This window comes from Drosophila virilis, chromosome X, assembly GCF_030788295.1.
Source record: "Drosophila virilis strain 15010-1051.87 chromosome X, Dvir_AGI_RSII-ME, whole genome shotgun sequence".
Taxonomy (NCBI): Eukaryota; Metazoa; Arthropoda; class Insecta; order Diptera; family Drosophilidae; genus Drosophila; species Drosophila virilis.
This window is the reverse complement of record NC_091543.1, coordinates 15,344,494-15,362,658: the sequence shown is the minus strand read 5'-3', so window position 1 is coordinate 15,362,658 and position 18,165 is coordinate 15,344,494. Positions and strand designations below refer to the sequence as shown.

Below are 18,165 nucleotides of genomic sequence, written 5' to 3'. Positions count from 1 at the left end.
GAGTGGCATTGGGTCGGTGTAAAATTGCCATTTTAATAACCTTGGGCAGATAAACCGAGTCGAAAGTGCTCGACTTAAGACTCAAATATGTTATTTTCAATTTTTTTAGTTTATTCCAAGCTGGTCACATGAACATTTTCCAGCTAGAGTGGTGGCTCTTATAATAAGTGTGAAAAGCATCTTAAGTGAATAGAAATAAGAATAATTCAGCCTTTCTAGTGTTGACCAACACTACAAAATGTAGCCAGTGTCTACAGTTTGTGTCAACAGTTGAAAATGCCAGCAGATGCCTGTTACACACAGTCACGCGATATACCCTTTACTTGCATCTTAAATGACAGGGTATCGAGTGTGAGAGCAAAGACAATACGCTTGTGCACATGCATTCAGTTGAATAGACACTTGCTATTGATTCCAGGTGAGCCCACATCAAAAATATAAAAAAAAAAAAGATAATTGAATGAAATTTCCGCTAAAGTTGAGCACACACGAAAGTTCAATTCGTTGTGTCCCTGGCTGGTGGCCCAGACCCAGGCCCCGGCACAAGCCCTGGCCGTGGCCATGGCCCCAGCTGCTAGCCCTAGGCCCGGTCGTAGCAGATGCCATGGCATGCTCTATCCGTGCATGGCCCCTGGCCTCTACAGTTGCTGCTGGTCTAGCTGCTCCAGCCCACTCGTAATTGTATTGTTAACACCCACCAGACATTCCCACATGTTACGTTGATCAACGCCATGCCGCCGGCTTGTGGCATGCCACCACGATGGTTTTGTTGAGGCATTTTGCGTAATTGTAATTACACATACACATGCGAGTATTTTTCGCTGACGGGAGCGCAGCTGAAAGTTCAATGTGGAGACCAAAAGAAATTTAACGAGAGCAGGAAATTAATTTATGGATAAAAAGTTATTGGCGCAATGGCACGCATGTTGGCAACACATACGTGGCACAGCCAAAACCCATAAGAAAATAATATATATATAGTATTATCTATTAATCCAAGCGCTGCTGACAGAACATTATCCAATTCTTAATGGAAATAACCCGAACGGAAGCGTGCAGATATTGGCCCATGTATTATGTTTACTTCCCGATTACATCTCAAATACGACTCAATTACATCGCGATTACGTTACGAATAAGTTACGAGTATTTTCCGGTTGGGTTTCCCTTACGTCCCGATTACGTAACGAGTATGTTCCAAGAACGTCCCGATTACTTCCCGAGGACGACGTGCCTTTGTCCCGAGTACGTCCCGATTACGTTACGTGCGCGTTGCACATACGTTACGAGTGCGTTGAGACTACGTTACGAGTACGACGCGACTATGATCCGATTACGTTACGTGTATGTGCCGTTACCGTCCCGAGTACGACCCGATTACGTTATGAATATGTTTCACATACGTTACGATAACGTCCCGATGTATGTTCGGAGTGTGTCCCGAGGACGACGCGATTATGTCCCAAATACGATTCCAGTACGTTCCCATTACGTTATGATTACGTCCTCAGTACTTTCCGATTACGTGCCGAATACGTTACAAATATGTCCCACCTGAGTTCTGTCCGCTAGCAACGGACCCAGTCCGGACCAGCGAAAGTTGTAGCTGGGATTGGGCTTACTCTTTGGCATTTCCTCGTTAACATTGGATGTACACATTTTTTGCTTAGGAACTTGGCACTTTGATAAACTTTCTATATTATGTTGCATACGTTAAGTACACACATACACACACACACACACACACACACACACACATGCATTAAATGAAAGACACTCGTAAATGATTTTGTATGAGCAACTATTATAAAGTTTTTGCAGTTCCCTTAACAACAGAGGGCTCCACCAAACTAGAATAAATAAGTAGTCATACATGTAGCCCTCTTGCTCAATATAAGCAAGTCGTAGGGGAGAGGGGAGAGGGCCGATGGCTAAAAAGTTGCGACAAAGTTTAAAAGAGAAAATTACGGAGCGTAAACTACGAGCAATATACATAGGGCGGATGTGTAAAAACTTTTTGACTTGGGCTCAAAAATGTGAGCTAAACATTTTTAGCGACATAAATAAATGGGCGCACTGGCCAAGCCCCCGAATTCTGATGCTGGCTGCCCACAGCAGTCATTTGGGTAATGAACTGTTAGCGCTGTACAATCTGGCCAAGAAATCTGTTTTGCATTCCTTGGCCAACGCACAGCAAAATGCAAATAAAGGACGACAAGAACAACAACAACAACAAGAACAAGGGGCAGCGACATCGACAAAGATGACGATGATGATGAGCCAGAGCTTGAACAGGGGGCAGAGGCTGGCCCCAAAGCGTTAAGCGAAGCAATCTGCGATTTTATTAGGTCTGCGGCCAACCACGATGCCTACAGATCCCGCCAACGCCAACAACATGGCCAATGCGAGCCGGCAACGAGAACGGGCATGAAACGGAAGCTGCACGCAATTTAACGAGTCTTGCGGGTATCTTTTTGATACACTTTCCTTATGAAATATCATAGCAATATCTTGACTATGTCTTGAAGCTTGGCAGCCCGCAAAGCATATTGTAATCTTATATTAAGCCGGTTTTGTACATTATTTACTTTGAAACGAACCTTAAGGCGTTAAAACTGACAGACGACTTGAATTTTTTAAGGCATAGTTTTGACAATTGATCTTTATGGAGTTTTCAGGACCTAACTACGTGCATATTCAAGAGCGCAAATTTATAGATCGTAACATAAGATTGTCTTCTGGGCAGCCAATCATATTGAAGTATTTTTCAGCTCGTGAAATATTTGGTAATTTATTTTAAAGATCCAGCTCTTGTCATATTTGAATTATGCCTAAAGAACGACAAATAAATGACTTGTATATGACAATGTGCCGATGTTCGATCTACATATAAGAGCACAATTTAAGTTATTTCGATACAAATTAAAAAAATAAATAAATAAATAGATAAACATTGATTTATGTTTTGTTAGTATATTCAAGCTTCGACGTTGATTGCTCGACTTGCTCGACATTTTCCTGCTGTTTTTATGTGAACACATTTCTCTTAATTTTTTCGTCATTCTACTTGTTTTTTTTTTTTTTTTGTTTATATTTTTTTTTTACAGTGCTTAGCTGAGTTTTCTGTGCACCGTCTGTGACTGTTTCCGATTTACCATTTAAGCTTTCTGACGCCGACGCGAACACTCAAGCTGGTCGGGAACGGGGCACTGGGAAATCTTTGCCACGCCCGATATGCTGTGTTTTCCCCGTCTATTGAGTGGCGTTATGATTACCTGCGGCTGAAGCAGTGCAATTGATTTGTTCCGTTTGCCTGGCACAAATCAATTTGACGGCAGCCGTAAACAGTTTATGTGCTCTTCAACAAGTGGCAGCCGCATTAAATTGCCGCACATTTAATTTGGGCTTTGAGCCACGCCCACAGACAAAGCCATTTAAAATTTAGCGCGCGTGTCAAATAATTCATTGAACATAACACTAAGCTGAAAGAAAGACCAAAGCCGAAGGCGTTCTATGAACCAAACGCATTAATAACAATTTATTTCCGTCATGCCAACAACAAGCAACAAGCAACAAGCGGCATGTGGCAAGTGGCGCGGGTCTCGGGTCGCGGACCTAGCGGCTAGTAAGGGAGGCGACATTCCGCAGATTCCTGTCGCAAGGGTGAAGCCAGAGACAGAGAGACAGGGAGACAGCCAGGCGGCAGGCAGGCAAAAGAACTGGGCATGAGAATGGAGATAAGTGGGCAAGTGGACTGGAAACTGGTTGATGATGCTATCAGGGGCAAGTGGCAAGCGGCAAGTGCCACACTGACAACAAATTGCAACAGCAGGCGCAAAAGTACTCGTACGCATAATCGTGCCCAATGTCGTCATTTTGACATTGACGAATTGTCTCTCAAGGATATCACAGAAGCCAAAACCTCTGTTTGCCGCGGTATGTCTGTGTATGTGTGTGCCAGTCTGTCTGTCTGTGTTTGTGTGCATGTGTGTGTGTGTGTTTTTTGAAAACTTATAATGAAAAGCACTTAATAATAATTTAGTACAAGCTAAAATGTTTTTGCCCGAGGCCTTTTTGTTTTGAGAAACAACAAACTTCTCCTCCACAAGGCTTTATCAATAAATGAGTTGTGCTAAGCTACACAGTGAATTAAAAGCAAAGCCTGGCATGGGGCTAGTTTCAAGGACCTCTTACAGTTCCTTACTGTGCAGTTAATAAAAGTGAAAAGTACTCATATTAAATAAATAAATATGAAACTTTAAAATAAGAGCTGCATTCGAGCCAGCGTCCTGCCGCTCGTTAGTTCAACGCTCTGGCACCTGAGTCAAGCAGCTCTCAATCATGAATTATTCCCGAACTTTAAGTGATGTTTTGGATGAGCCACATAGAGCTATTGCTTAACTAATATTTGTATCCTAAAAAAAAAGGCTTCGAAATAAAAAGTGAAAACAAATCTCAATAAGTCTGTGTTTAAGCTGATCCTTAAAATATACTAAAGTATTAACATTCGAGCAATTTAAAGTAAAATATTTACTACGGATTTTTTGTGAACAGGAAATTGCACAAAGTTGCTTGCAATTAGCAAAATTGTTGAAAACTTTTCGCAAAGGATATTCAAGAAATTCTGAGCCCTACTCGTTGCTATTCCTTCAACGTAAGCATTATCGCTTTCCATCTTTTCAGCCTTCTGTTTGCAACAGGTTTGCTTCTAGTCAAGAATTTACTGGGAAATAGTTAATAAAGTTTTTCAATCCTTCGCATACATTCTGTTTATCTATTTGCAGCTAACATAAGAAGCTGAATACCTGAAATAAGATACAATATTCGAATATTGAATTCGAATTTGTTTTCTATTCCGCAAGCATCTTCTACTCCTAACAACACACACACACACACACAAACCAATGCAAAGATTAAGTTGGCAACGAAATTGAGACTCGGCAGGCTAAGAGCCAAATTATGTAGGCATAATAAATATTTTAAAGCCATAATATAATTAGACGCCGTTTGAAGAAGACATAAAACAAAATCAAAAACAAAAACAAACAAAAATATAGCCGAAAATAATAATAATTAGGGACTAAATTAGACGCCAGCGTGTGTGTAATTAATTTTGCTGTCTAATTAAAAGCAAATAAGTTGTTGTCAGTAACAACAACGAATACGCGGAGCAATAATCACCGTTCACATTTTAATTAGAAGTCGGAACTTGTTATTTCATTCTCATTTTCAGTTACTTTAATTTCTTCAAAAGTTTGTTAATGAATATATATATATATATATAAAAAAAAAAACTAATTTGGTTGCGCGGAAAATGTTCGAATGTATAATTAAAATCATTGCGCATTCCATTATTTAAATAATAACAGGGACAACAATGCCAGAAGCCAGAGCACGAGCACAGATTATAAATGTAAGCAAGGGCGCACCAAATGTTAGGCAACCTGGATAGGGGCGTGGCATCAGAACGGTAACGACCCCAAGCGCAATAACAACCGTGGACAACCAAAAAAGTACACACTGCAGGGGCTTAATGGCCGTAAAATGCTTGCCAAGCAGAGCGGTCAGCCAAGGTTGGGCCTGGACGCACACAGAGCTGCGGATATATGAAAGGACAGACGGACAGACGGACGGACGGACGCACACACACACACACACACACTGATACATACAGAGACACGAATACCCGTACAGCATAAGGAGCAAGCGGCTCCTGACCAGCAACGCGTCCGTGCGCTTATGATAATAACACAATTATGTACTTACATAATTAAAGTCGTAAAGTGCACAAAACACAAGCCAAAAAACAAATACACACACACAGACACACGCACACACATATATTGACTCGGCATTCAAATGTGCGTGTGACTCGACTTTGATTCCAAAAAGAAGCTGTTGAGCTGTCAGACCATTTCACCAGACCCAACATGCCAAAGCTTCAAAACAGATCCAGAGAGATACGCACGAGTAGACAATCAAGAGCAACAAACTAGCTTGTGATAGACGGCTAAAACCGACTGCGTTATACTCTATCACAGGATGCAAGAGAAGCAAAGCGCTTAATTTACAAAACGATTGTTCCATGTTTTGCATCGACCTTTGCAGAAGCTGAGCAGTATTATGGTTTCAGATATCAGGATTTGATTAGGTCTCAAGAGTGTTAGATATTACTTCTTATCCGTCGAAAGTTTAAGTCTACCCGTACCATCTTGAAGTCCACGAGTATCAAATAAAGAACCTAAACCTCGCCTCTTGTGGCGAGAATCTCGAAGCCGAAATATATAAACTTTCGGCTATTAAACTTTTGAACAGCATTTTTAATCTAAGAGCGGTAAATGTTAAGAAAGAACATCAAGAAAACATGTTTTCGTTTACCATCAGTTCGGTAAGCGAACAAGTTTTATACAACCGTTTTTCACGATTTTTCCACACTTGCGGCTAGAATTTTCCAGTAACCTCGTCAGTGAAAACTTCAGCTTCCTCTTACGGCTTGGGCCATGCGTTAATCGCCAATCAATTGGTCAATTAGTTAGTCTGTCAGTCAGTCATAAAGAGATATGAAAATTACAAATCGGTCGAACAAGAACAAGACAGACTTTGCACAAGCCCAATATACTCTGTTTCTATTGACGAGCGCGCACAGAAACTCATTCCAGTGCTAGAGCTCCCCGTTTGCTACAAGATTAGCTCGATAGTTTGTACTTTAATATATTTTTGGCTTTCAGGTAAATGCTATTTATCGTTTCTCGGCAACTATTTGTTACAAAATTGAGTGCACGATATTATGTAGATGTTTACATAAGATATTCGTTTTTGGTAAGAAGCACGAGTAGTTGCTGCGGCAACTGAAAGCTTAAGCGAACCAATGTGACTCATTTCATCTCAATTCAAATAGTGTCAGAGTGTGGGGAGCTAAGAGTCAGACGACAGCTAGCTGCGCAACTTTATAGCTTGGCATTAAAAAATAGTTAGCCAAAAGCCCAGAGCATAATGTTAACTCAATCTGAACGCGGTCGCAGTACCTTGAAGTCATTAAAAAGCATAATTAGGCCATCGATTAATTGGTATATTAATTAACAGACACTTGGTCTGTGTAAAAGGATTTAATGTGAGCTGCAAAAATTAATTAAGTTAGGAATTTTGCTCTTGTCCGAGCGCATTTTCTGCATATATTTTATATTGTGTTCTCATATCATTTTTATACTCTTTTTCACTTGATTTCCTTTTCTTTGTATTTCACTTTATACCCTGTACTCTACAACGTTAGTATAAGGTATCTATTTATAGTTCTGTTGGTGTCCAGTGATTTTTTGCCCCATTTATATGTTTTCTTAAGATCAAAAGATAAACATGGAATAATAAATCGGGAGCAGATCTTTCTTAGATCCGAGAGAAGAAGTTGCTGCAATTGTTCTCGCCCGGCCAGGTGATGGGTATTTACTCGTCGGGTACTCTACTCGTTTAGAGCACTCCCACTTGTTATTAGCTTTTGCATATTTTGTTTTTTCTTTTTTTTTTTTTGTTTTTGACTGTTTTTGCTGCTATGGAAGTTGACGGTATTAATATTTTATGCTTATGTGCATAACAGCGTGGGGCACTGCCAGACAATAACAGCACACAATCAACAACAATAATAACAACAACAACGACAACAACAACAACAACCACAACAGCAAAAACAACAAGTGGTTGCTTCCCAAAAACTGCTGACAATGGCACCAGGAGACATTTGGCCAATATGGGTGCGCCTGTGCGTGTGTGTGCGTGCGTGTGTGTGCGTGAGTGTGCATGAGTGTAATACAATTGCTCAACACACATGCACATTAACTTTGTCAGAAGTGTTTGTGCACTTCTAACTGTATTGTCTATTTGTATCTGTATTTATATTTGTGTTTGCACTTGTATTCCCGCTGTCTTGTACTCGTCTACATGTTACTTGTCCTCATTGACCCCCCCCCCCGGCACAACTCTGCGCAAAATGCAGATGAGATTCGGTTCTGGGAAATTGTGAGAGAGAGAAAGATAGAAAGTCTAAAGTTGTATAAACTAAGTGAATGATACGTGGGCAGCTTGTGCACCCTTCAGACACTTTCTGCTTGGAGCACAAAAGGTCATTTTCTTTATCGAATTTCCCTTCGATACCCGCCCCTCCCCATCCATGTGACCTTCAAATGTGAGTTTATACGGCTTGACACGGTTCTGATGTCTTAGTGCATGCATGCATGTGTATGGGCTGATAATGGACTTCTTATATTTGCCAGAATAGATGAATAAGTATTCTAAGAACTTTATATTGAAATCGGTTGCTTATCAGAATCATTATACAGTGCGCCATGTAAGTGTGGCACCACGCAGCTAACTTCTAGAAAGACAGCTATATCTGCGTTATTCCAGACGTGGATCATTTCTGTGAAAGCTATAGGCAGTCCGATCCGTTGGAATGTTACATACTTTATGTACATGTATTGCCAGGAAGGAAAGAAGGAAGGCAGACCGACATGGTTATATCAACATGGCTGTCGTTCAAGAATATATATACTTGATGGAGTCTGAGATGTTTCCTTCCATGCGTTATGCACTTCAGAACAAAAATATAATACCCTTTATAAAGAAGTGGCTACTTTTCTTAAAGCTTATTTGGTGTACCTGCACTTCGGTCGCCCACTGTACGTATTTTTTACAGCTTTGCAGTTGGCAAAAAAAATTCATTACGAATGCATTGCACAGTTTGGAATTTATTTTCCTCTTTTGGATATTGCATATGTAGCCAGTTGAACAAAGGCAACAAAAAGAACAACAACAACAGCAGCAATAACAAATTGTTTGCAAAAATAAGCCGCTTACGATATGACCATAAGATGAGCAGCAACAAAATCATCAACTGGGGCCAACCACTTGAACGGGAAGACGCATTGGCATATAATATTGTCAGGACTTTACTGAAGTGCTCAACAACTCAAGGTGCTCACCCCCAGAAGCAAACATACACACTTACACACACACACACACACACACACACACACGCACACCCATACGCACATTAGAGTACATAAATATTAGAGGAACATTTTAGATGCCATCTTAAGTAGAATGCTGCGTCCCGCCCAGTCAAGCCCGGGCAAGCTTTTAACAAAACATGCGAGGGTCTATACAAAAGTAAGCATAATAGAAACTCAATTTGCCGAGATATCAATCTATAAATATTATGATATGATATTTTTGATAGAGATCGAATTTAGCCCGAATTTTGTATGCAAAAATATGCGAGATTTTACATATTTTCAGTACAGCGGGCAATTATGACTAAAGAGAATAATACATCTTAATTTCGAAAAGGTTTAATTTCTTAATTACAATCAAAACCTTAATAAAAGTTTGTGTCAATGGTGAATCCCAAATCGAATTAATTTCGACTCCTTAGCAGATTTTCTTGTAAGTATATATTAGTTTACATTCTTGCTTCCTTTACAATACCCATACGATTACTTTCAGAGTAACCCAGGTTGCTGCGTGAGCTACATTTTTATATTGTTATTTTACAATATGTAAAACATTTATCCGAAATTTGGAAACGTCGGTGGATAGGGATGCGAGGGCAGAGGCAAAGGCAAGGGCAACAACAAATTTTACCTGCATGCATATGAAATTTGTGAAATGTCCTCTTGACGGCTGGGACTGGCTGAAGCAAGCACATTCCGGGTTTTTGGTTGTGGAGATGTTTTCATCTTATTAGAGCAGCTGTCATTGGGCTCCAGCTGTTGGCTGCTGGGGCAATAAAAATTGATTGCCTGCGGAGCAGCGAGGCAGCGAGGCAGCGAACCAGCGATTGTGGGATGCATAAAATCAATGAGAGCTCGTTGGCCATTGCCACGCAATTCGCACAACAGCTAAGCCATTAAAATTGCGGCGAATCACTGCGAAATAATGCCGAGCTGTCCCCGTCTGGCCCATTCGGTGGCAGGTTCGCATCTTGCGGTGTGCAGCTGGTAAACAGCACATACAAGCAAAAGTCGGGCGAATTTTGAATTGGTATTTTATGTGCCACAAATCTACAAGTATTTCAGCTTGTGGCATAGCGACGGGGGGCATCCGCTGCAGCTGCCTCTGCAGCGGAGCGTGTGTTGCTTGCCTTTTAGATTTTCCATTGAAAGCAATACACATTTGTCCATTAATAACAAGAAAACCACAAAGGAAATCACCACGGAGCTTCAGTTGATATTTGCCCCTCATAAGTATGCTACATATTTTCTTAACCCTACGCCGCATGTTTCCTTGCAGAGCATGTCTTGTGCAGCCCCCCTGTCCACTGGCAAGGTGACTAGCCTCTCCTGCTCTACTTACGGAGCATGCTTGTGCTAAGTAAATGTCGTTCGACCACGATTCTGTAATTTCAAGTGCATGTACGCATTAATATACTAGCTCGTGTTGCCCGTCATGGTCTGAGCCAGTTATTTGCCTCAAATTTTGGACATCAATTTTCTACCCAATTCACGCTCTTTTTCTCCACGTTTCATATTATAATTAAATTTATAATTAAAAGTTCGTATTTATTAAGTTTTTATGTAGATATTTGAAAATAAGCTTGCATCTGGAAACGGAAGAAACTTGAAACTTTGACCGCCATTTTCCAAAAAAAAAAAGAATTCTCTTAAAAATCCTTGGGTATGAGTTGACTATCATGAGCGATTGAAATGTATATATATGTTAACTGAGTCGACCTGCTATTCGATATTAACATCTACAAATGGGACTTGGCTTCTCTTCACCTGAAAAACCTCACCTCTTTCAGTTTCCGGAAATGTTTTGTTAACTTAATCGTATGCATGGCAATCATATTTGGCAAGGACCGGGCGCATGCATACACACATGCATGCATGTGTCTCGTTGCAGAGAGAGAGGAGGAGAGTTTCTCCTTGTTGTTGCCGTGGCTTTTACTTTCATCAATGCAATCAGCACATGGCCCGTGGCCAAGAGAGAACTCAGCTAATTTTCTTTGACTGAGAGCGCAATTTGCATGGGCCGCCTGTGCCGCCCGGTAAATGGGAATTTAATAAGCCTTAGACAAGCACACACGCGCAAACAGAATGGTTGGGCTGCTAACATAGTTACATTCATAATAATAACAATAATGATGGTTATGATAAAAAGCGAGGCAGAGAGAGAGAGAGAGAGAAAGAGAGAGAGAAAATGAAAGGAAAATACGCAACCGAATGGGGCACCCGCCGGCGGGCCACTTCGATTTCCGGCTGGAGCGGAAGTCGCATTTACGGTCATGTGTGTGCAACTTTTACAAAATTGTTATATTAGTCCGCAAAGCAAATACCAAGGAAACATTTGATTACATTCGGTTTTTGAATGCTCCTACATAAAAGAGCTACAATACAGCAGCTATGCATTCAAATGCTACTGCGCAAAAGTTTCTATTTAAACTATTTGTCAGTACTTTTTCAAACTTTAAATATCAAAAGGAATTTGCAATTTGAGGCGCAACAGAAGATTTCAATTAAAAAAGCTCGCTTCCTCCCACTTCTTGTCTACTTGTTAACTTTAACAGCCGCATTAATGAGTAGGCAGGCAAATTTTTACTTTTCTTCTCATATTCTAATTAGCTAAGCTGTGTGTCAAAGCCTGACAGAGATGTGCACAGCAGGCAGTTACAGTAGGAACATCGCACTATCGTGTGACCGACTGCGCAATGCTCTGTTCACAGTGTAAGAACTTGAACATTTCACCTGAGTACCGGAAATGCATGAGCATATATTTAAATTATCATATACGGGCGAATATACTCTCTATCAGTTTCTCAACAGAGTATTTAAATTGCTTGATCTGCGTTGCCAAATGCTTGATAAGATGCTGCCAACTTATCTATGCTATCGCTGTCGCAACTGCATTCCATATTTGAAGGCTAGTCATATCTTAAATACCCTTTAAAATTACATAGACATCGCTTTCTGAGTCATGAGGCAACAACTAAGTAGCTGAGCAGAATGAAAAATTTGATAGGTCGACATATTGTTGGTGAATAGTAGATTTATTTTGTTTTGGGCTTATAAGCTTTGTTATTCATTTTCCGTCACAACATTTTCGGTTGAATTTCGCGCTTATAATCATCGTCGGCGTCAAGTTTCCGGGAACACTCTGGCAACGTTCTGGGGCCGGGCTGGCAACCACCCGCGGACATACACCAGCTAGTTGACATGTCAAATACTTTGCATATCAATTTCAACGGAATGCAAAAGAAGCTGGCACTTGGGTCGCTCCATTTCCCGCTAAAGGAGACTACACAGCTCTACTCGATCTTCAGGGGATCCAATCGAAAGCTACCACGGTTGGGCGCAACGGACCGGATTCGGGGGGCGTCGGTGACCTCGTATAAAAATGTTGTCTCCATGCCAAGCAAGCGCAAGTCGTCGGAGCCCGGCCAGGCTAAGGATGTTGCCAAATCCTTGAAGCCGTGTCTGAAGCAGGCAAATGGACCGAAACGTCATAAAGTCGTGCGATTCAGCTCTGACCTTAAACTCTACAAAAATTGAATAGTAATCCAATATTTGGTGGTGATTCTTAGCGAATAACCAGACCCATCTATGTAAAACAATATGCTTAACCAAATTTGTGTTGATTTCAGAAAAGACAATTCTCAATACAAAAGTCCAAAAGCAGCAACAGTACGTTGTTCTATGATTTATTTTGTTTGGGAACTAGTCAAAACACCATCAAACGATTTGGTTTTAACTTTAACTTTGAACAACTCTTAACGGTTTAATATTCTGGCATGAATCAATTTCTTTTTAATTTAGTTGATAGAAAGCTCGCTTGTAGCACAGATATATTAGATGCTTAATGGAAATTCAATTAATAATCTCGCGCATTAATAGCCACACTATTGGATAAGCAATTTTTCGTATTGTATTTAAATAAGCCAACACATTAAGCTATAATCCAGGATAAATGTTGGCTTCAAATGCCAATCAACATCTTCAAAGTTGACCTGCATCAACTGGGGATCGTGGGAGATGCTTTTTCTAATTCCAAGTTCAATCTCGTGCCCCTTTGAAGCTCGTGATCCCCCACATAAAATGTAATACACACGCACACTTATATATTGCCAACTGAACCTAGAATATTCATTTCGGGTCACACAAGAATTTTAGCATAGCCCCGCCTTTGGCATGGTCCCCCCTTCCGCCCCTCCTTCGCTCCCGCTGTCGTGTTGCCACGCTTGTTTACGATTTGCCGTTTCTTTTTGCGTAGTGACTTCTATTTTCATGACTCGTGGCCTGTAGCATAATTTCGCTTTCCAAGCGCATATCCGGGTAAGTTCAATGGTTAATAATGAGGATGGGGCGCAGAGCGTGGGTGATGGCCTGCGGATTAGGAAACGCTTCGTGCCAAAGTCAATGCGGGCAAGCGGATATTCGTAACAAGACCTTGCTCAACAACAACAACAACAACAACAACAAGGAGAACAACAACAATGGAATCGTCGTAAACAAATAAATAAACTCTGTCCAAGTTGTTGTTCGCCAAGGGTGTGGCCAGCACTAACAGGACTCTGCATGCACGTCCCTGCATTGTTGTGCGAGCATTTGCACCTTTTGAGTTTCATTTGCCGAATATCGAAAAGACGCAGAAGCTTACAGCTAAGCCAGTTATAAATCCCATGGCCGGTTCCTGTTCTTATCTGTTCATTTTTAGATTCACATAACTTGTTATTAATTGACAGACTGCGGTCGAAATTCTCTGACAGTTTTATGCGAAAATGTTAATTTGCAGAAAACAAACAACATATAAAACAGGTTAAAGTGCTCTATTTGGGCATGCTCGACTAGCAGACACGCTGAACACAGCGCCAATGGATGGACATACAGACACAATCCTCCGCTTCTTCTTCACATTTGCCACTCATTATTATTTCCTGATTAACTCCGATCTTTCTGAAATTTTGAGCACATCTAGCATATAAAAGTATGTATATATCATAGTAAGATGCTCTTCCTTAAGCAGATTAGTTATTATTGAGAATGGGAGGGCGAATTATTGTTTATCTATCTGTTTAAAAAAGCATGTCTCGATTTCGAGGAGATATATTGTAATTATCAACTCGTTCTGAGTAACAGGAAAATATATTTTAGATTTCTATTCCCTTGTGTAATTTTCGAAACCGACACGTGAACACGGCCGAACAGACGGACATGTCTGAATCGAGTCGACCCGTCGGCCTGATCAGGAATGTCTGCTCAGTGCTTTCAGCAGCATGTCACATACATTTGCACAAAACTATGATGCCCACTTTAGCCATTTTCAATGAGTTCGGGGCATTAAAAGTTAAAAAAAAGGGAACAAAATGTACGCCACAGAATATCAAGCTTATGACAGATTGGACTTGATGTAGGTAAAAAGGTTTGCTTTTTTTCCACCATACTTCGAAACAAATTTGTTTCGGTGTTGACGTTTTCATTGCTCAACAGGGGGGGGGCGGGCACTTGGACGCGAACTGGGACCAATGAAAATATAAAACATTTTCAATTTGAGAATATTTTTTTTTTTTTTTTTGCATTTTTTTGGCTCAACAACTTTTTGGCATATTCTGACAAAGATGAATAAAAGTTGACCATGCGATGAAATTGCATTGCATTCCACCTGCCGGGCCTGAACTTCAACCCGCATCTCAAACCGAAAACTTGTGCTCAAGCAGAAGGGAGACTTTCAGCCATTAGCAAAGAGTTTAACTTAAAAGCAAACTTAATAAATTTATCACGTTGCCGATCGATAAACCGATTAAAGGATAGCGAAACAATTGCACATGCAATGTACAAAATGTTTTCAAACAAATAGAAACTTAAATCCATAAAAAATAAGCACATATTGGGTAAATAGTAAATGCATATCAAGTACGTATGTATAACTAATTTAAATTCTATTTTCGCAGCCTATTTTTCAACCTGCATGAAACAGTTTCTGGATTTGGTTCGACCTTTGGTTCGTCCTGTTTTGAACAGTTGCACATAAAAAAAAATTGGTTATTGTTCGAATTCAGAGTACTGAAAATATAGTCAAAAATTAAAAGGAAAAAATGGCAATTAAATTTTAAAATATCAAAAAACAAGTTGTTAGGAAAATAATGTTTGGTTCAGCTTAAGCCACAACTGTCCTTTATCAAACTAATTCCATTGAAGTTTCCTTCCAGGTTTCGCCCCATATATATTATATATATTTGTTAACTATATTATATATATTTGGTCGAGATTTGGTTAAGGGTATATTCAACCTTTGCCCAGAATATGTTACCTTTTTTAGCGAATGTGTTGCTGTGAATTTATGTAGAATTATGTTCGGTTGCCTTTGTGTTAGAGCTTCTGTTGAAGTCAGTTTAAAATACAGACACTGCCATATTTGTATCGAACTTGCCCGCTCGCAACAGACCTATCAAAATTCATATCAAAGATGATTTCCGAATATCATTGTTAATCACAGACAGGACATAAAGGAATGTGTAAGATTGCAGGAACACCATGGAATCGCTTGCCACATGACGAATCAAAGTTCACATTGTCGGCAAGCGAGTGGGTGCCCGTATGTGTCTGTATGTGTACGTGTGTGTGTGTGTGTGTGTGTGTGTGTGCGCATGTGCCCATGTGTGTGTCCGCATGTCAAAGCAATTTGTTGAACTCAAATAGAAATACCAAGCCAAATGGCACATCACTTCTACCCTCTTCAGCAGCAATTCGGCCATTACGTATACGTAAAATATTCATAAATTGCACATGAGGCGAACCCAAATGAGATAATAAGCCCTCCGCCAGCAATGGGTATCTAAGGCGGGTTTAGGCCCGATGCTCTACGAAGCGTGTCCTTATGGTTGTTGTGCTTTTTTTGTTGTGTGTCTTTTGTCTGGTTCCTAGCACTGCGAACAAATTAAGCATACGCATATATGCATGTGTATTGAATTAATGATATTATTGACGACTGATTGAGTTTGACTGCCTTATAAGTATGCACACATACAATCACACACACACACACTCGCCCAGCACATAATGATAATCGACGTTTGGGCATAAATATTATAAATCGTCGCAATTATCATCAGACTGATTATTATTATCGCTACACAAGTAGTTATCATTATCTTGGTCATCATCCTTGGAATAATCATCATCGTGCCGCATGTGTCACTTGTTGCTTGCAGGTCGTCGGTTGTTATGTGCCCCAGACATTCACTGAATTGCCATATAAATTATACAAATTGTCGTTTGGCGTCCCCAGAAATGTATAAGTATACCATATAGTTTCTGCTGCATAAATACCGCATATAATTGCCAACAAGCCACGCAAGCAACCGACCCAATCATGATATATGAGCTGACCTGAGCGTTTCGCCCAATAGCTGGACTACTGAAGGGTTTGGCTCTCGGCGCTACCTGTTCGACCCAAAAAGACTGCCACTTCAAGCACATTGGTGCAAGTGGCAAGTGGCAAGTGGCAAGTGGCCAGCGGCATGTGGCAAGTGGCAAGCAATATCAAGTCCCAATTTTCAACTTGGCCGCCCGCACCACTTCATTAGCCTGCCTAGAATAAATAAAAATATTATTTTCGCTCTTAGTGCACTCTCTTATTTAAGCTCATAAATTAATTTACAATATGTGAGTGTGGCAAATGTTACGGTGCGGGCTTTTAAATGGTTATTACTATAATTTCCGGTTTGCCAGTCAATATTCGAGATATCTATATGCATATTTCCATTATCTTAATGCAAAATGCAATAACTAAAATAAGTTACCTTTTATCAAATTTGAACTTTTTAATTTTTAAATAAAAGAAAAAAAAAAAATAAAAACTTGTTCAGTACCCAAAAGCCCAGAACAATAACTGGAACAACTACCCACAAGTACAAAATAAATACAAAATAGTAAGGATATATTCGGCACGCCGAAGACTTAATACCCTTGTAGACATTTGCCTCTTGCAAATATGTGATAGTAGTGAAGCTCGCAAATGCTGAGAACCTACTTTTTGGACGATATTTACTGTGGCAGCTATATGTACAGTTGGCCGATGTTGATAAGATATGGAGCATGGTAAAACGTATAACTGGCGAGTTTGCTTTAAATATATTGATAAACAAAGTAGTTGTTTATACTTGACCGATTGTTCCTATGCGGCTATACTGATCCGATCCGACCGGTTCTGACATATGTTTTGACAAAGTTTCAAGACTGAACTAGTTCATATAGAAACAGACGGATGGACAGACGGACAGGACTACTACAACTCAGCTACTAATGCTGATCTAGAATAATTATAGTTTTTATGACAAAATTATTAAACCCTCTAAAAGGGTATAAAACGAACTAAATTATAGAAAGTGCTTCGCTTGCCGATGCGCTGGACTCCATTATCTGTTAAAAGTATTCCAATATATAATAGGCTATAGATAATTTAAGAATTATTAATGTGAAGCTATCATTAGAATAAAGTTCATAACGAAAACCTATTTAAGGATGAGTCTAAGCTTGTTTTGTATTTGTGCGGTTAAACGGCTGCTTTCGATAATTATCGGCACCACGCAAACAAGGCATAAACAGGTCGGGTCTAAAAATACACATATGCACATTCTTACACAAACACGGCGAGCAAGACAGAGAAGGAGATAGAGAGAAAAGGACAGTAGAGAGAAACACGAGCGCGATGAGTGTATCAAAAAGTTGCAACACTTTATGGCCCATAAATATTTATGTGCGTTGTTGTCGTTGTCGTGGGCGCACTTTAAAACCCCATGTTGCAAATATTTTGGCAGCAAAATAGAAGCGCAGTTGACAAGCCATGTTAACGAGTTTCAAATTGGCCCACACACCATCACACGTGCTAACAGCCAGACAGACGCAGCCCCCGCATGCCGCATTTCCCCCATTCAGAGTAGCGGGCCAACATTGTCGGGCGCCTCGCAATGAACCGCTGCAGTTGCCATTCGCCAGTTACCATTTGCCAGTTGCCAGTTGCCATTTGCCAGTTTCTAGTTGCTAATCAGACCGCTGGGGCTTTCCCAGACGATGGCGTGGTGGATGCAAACGAGGCGACAGCGCACATTGTATAACAAATATTCCGGTTGCACATGAGACAAACTAAGCCCACTGAACCATTTCGCGAACCGAAACCTGC

The 18,165-nt window shown here is 40.4% G+C and overlaps 1 protein-coding gene across 3 annotated transcripts in view; it reads right to left on the bottom strand.

Annotated features, from left to right (window-relative positions):
* Positions 1–18,165, bottom strand: part of LOC6635427 (uncharacterized) — a 54,295-nt gene that overhangs the window by 5,849 nt on the left and 30,281 nt on the right. The window lies entirely within an intron of this gene.